The sequence below is a fragment of the Sinocyclocheilus grahami genome, unplaced genomic scaffold (assembly GCF_001515645.1).
Source record: "Sinocyclocheilus grahami isolate Dianchi unplaced genomic scaffold, SAMN03320097.WGS_v1.1 scaffold5570.1, whole genome shotgun sequence".
NCBI lineage: Eukaryota > Metazoa > Chordata > Actinopteri > Cypriniformes > Cyprinidae > Sinocyclocheilus > Sinocyclocheilus grahami.
Genome location: NW_015510223.1, coordinates 9,764 through 12,669, shown reverse-complemented (window position 1 = coordinate 12,669; position 2,906 = coordinate 9,764).

Sequence of the window (2,906 nt, the reverse complement as noted above, 5' to 3'; positions counted from 1 at the left end):
TTTTGGCAAGTATCAGCTATAGGAAATGAAGTAGCATTTATAGGCTGTTTAATGTTTGCTTTTTTTTCCCAGCACAGATCAAACAGAAATACAATGATAAAGCACAAAATGATTAATGAAACTGCAAATATTGTAAAAGCTAACATACAAAAACATAAATACTGTAATTTAAGAACTTGTGCCCCTTGACATTTACAAGCAAATATATCAAACTACTATGAAAAACACCCACACTTTTGACTCAAAACTGTTACTGAGATACAGTTCAACTTTCCCACGTGACAACTAGCCCCGGTCTATTCTATAGCGTGTTCAACTGGTTCTATTGCTTTCCTTTGTCACAGTGTCAGTGATAAATAGTCTATTGTGGTATGGTACTTATTGAAAGGAAATGTAACTCTCAGCTAATGGAATTTGTTTATATTCCATCTTAAAGCATGTTTGACATAAAGACATTATGTGAATGACATCAGCATTCCAGTCCCATCTGCCAGCTGAGTATCCTAATTTGCCTCTGCACGAATGTAAACACTTCGACAGCAGTCCCAGAAAAGCACATCTGCTCCTAATGAACTCTGTATAATATCTTTATATATTCCTTTTGTCTTTATTGGTGACAATGAAACAGTAAGTAAAGTATATGTTATAAATCAGGCATGTTAATTTAGTGTAATTACATTTGGTCAATATTTTTGGGGTTATATACTGTATATGGTCTGTATGTTAAGCGTTAGCTTACTATGGTTTCAAATAGACCACGATCTAAAGTTTTCATCATGTGATGTATGCAATTTTTAAGTTATATAACCACTGTCACCACCATAAATCACTGCAAACAGCTAAATTAAACTTGTATCTTGAAAAGTGTGTATTGTGAGTGGCAAAAAAAACTAAAAAAATGTTGTGGTTCAGACAGCCAAGCTGGATCTCAGGACGTGTTTCACTAGGGTGGGGAAGTATTCCAGTTTTAAAGCCAAATAAGTCCTGAAAGGGATGAGTGCACCTTCTGTGTGTTTCACAAAAATTCCCCACATTATCCTTGCCTCCGAATTTTGCCAAATAGTAAACTAACAGAGTTATTTTTTTCTTTGTTAATGAACAGTTCACTCAGACTACATGTCGAAATTACTGAAGGTCTCCGTGTGAGACTCAGTCGGTTATTGTACAAAGCCACCAAATGAAGAGTAATTCACGTCCTGTTGCTGCAGTGCCGTTGTGACCGGATAGAGGCCTAGTCCACAGTCCATATGGGCGATCACGCGGTTTCTCACACAGAGTTCATGTACTCATCTAAAGAGTAAAGACTTGTTGTGCATAACAGCGAGACACAAGCTGTGTATAAATCCACTACCTCACCTAGTATTAAAGGTGGAGCTGGGTAATGGAGGCATTCTGGAAAAATCAAGGCGGGAATACATGAACACGGACCTCCCAAACTTTTGTTTGGAACACCAAATGTTATTCAAGTAAAGTCTGTACTTACTTCTGCATTATTGTGAGCTTGACTGCTTAGTATTGAAAATATTTTGAAAGCCTAATTCCCACATAGTATCACATATTTTAAGATCCATCAGATGAAGCGGAATGCATTGGAAAAAAAATGTCAATCTGTGTTAATGTTGTTTAGGAATATCAAGCCACATATCACTCAAGTCTGCAAACTTTCTTTCATGAAACCAAATAAATGTAACTTGATGAAACTCTAAACACTGCCCTGAAATGATTCAGAGCGAATAATGAAACTCTTGTCTAAGACCTGCTCGTCTCATAAAATCCCCCTTTATTAACCATCTAGACACCTCAAAACTAAAGTGAGGATCTGATTTTGTCCTTTCTTAATCAACTATTTAGAATTCCTAGCCTGTGGACATTGTTGATTTCTAGTGACGTGACTTCATTAGATAATAGATGTGGTGTTTATAGTTGTTTATACCGACTAATTTACGCAGTCATCCCAGAATTACCAGCACTGAGCGTTCTGCACCAACCACAACTTACCAACCACCCTATTTCTGCTTCACTCAAGAATCTTTATAACCCCTTTGAAGAGGTTTTCATCTTCGAGCTGCCATCTTTTTAAAACAAAACAGGATATCTGGATGAGAACAGTCTAAACATTGAATTTCTCCTCCATCTATGACCCCTTATGTAGTGTGAATTTATATTCACAGGGCTTAAAGTTAATGTTTTCTACGTCACTTTGGATCTTTGTTTTGATTCATTTCTCGCTTCTCTGAGCAAATAAACTCTAGATCACAATGTGTATATATACCATTCCTCTCAAGAATGTGTTTATATTTGATCTCTCTACTATGCCAGACCCCCTTAGTTGTCTTCCCGAATCAAGCACAACTATTTTTCAGAGATATTTTTGGTCATCGGAGCTGAAACAGCCTCAAGTGCCAAATCATTGGCGTCTGGATCTGATTATGAGGAAATTACTCAAAAAACGAGTAGGACCATGTGTGAACGTGGACTTTCAGACACTTTCTGTGGGGGTGGATGTCTTTAGCATCTTAGAAAAACGTTGTACGCTGCAGTTTTTCCTATTGTTCGTGACTTTTCTCATTCCAAAAAGCAACATCACAGGCCATTAAGAGAAATTAATCAAACATGACAAAAACGTAAAATATCCCATACAAATTTAAAATTTAGTTAACAAACCACACGCGTTTTCGTCAGATGTCATCTCGCTAATGCATGTCGAACACAGAGCGAGCCGTTATCAACGATTCGCGAACAAATGACTCTTTGGAACAGGTTTTTTTTAATGAGTCAGTCAAAAAGATTTACAAAGCAGCCTCAAACTCGCTCGTGAGTTAACCGGTTTAAATCAAACTCAGTGAAACGTTCAGGAGGGTGTTTCCCAAAAGCAACTATGGTTGCAAGTTCCGTCATTACCAATA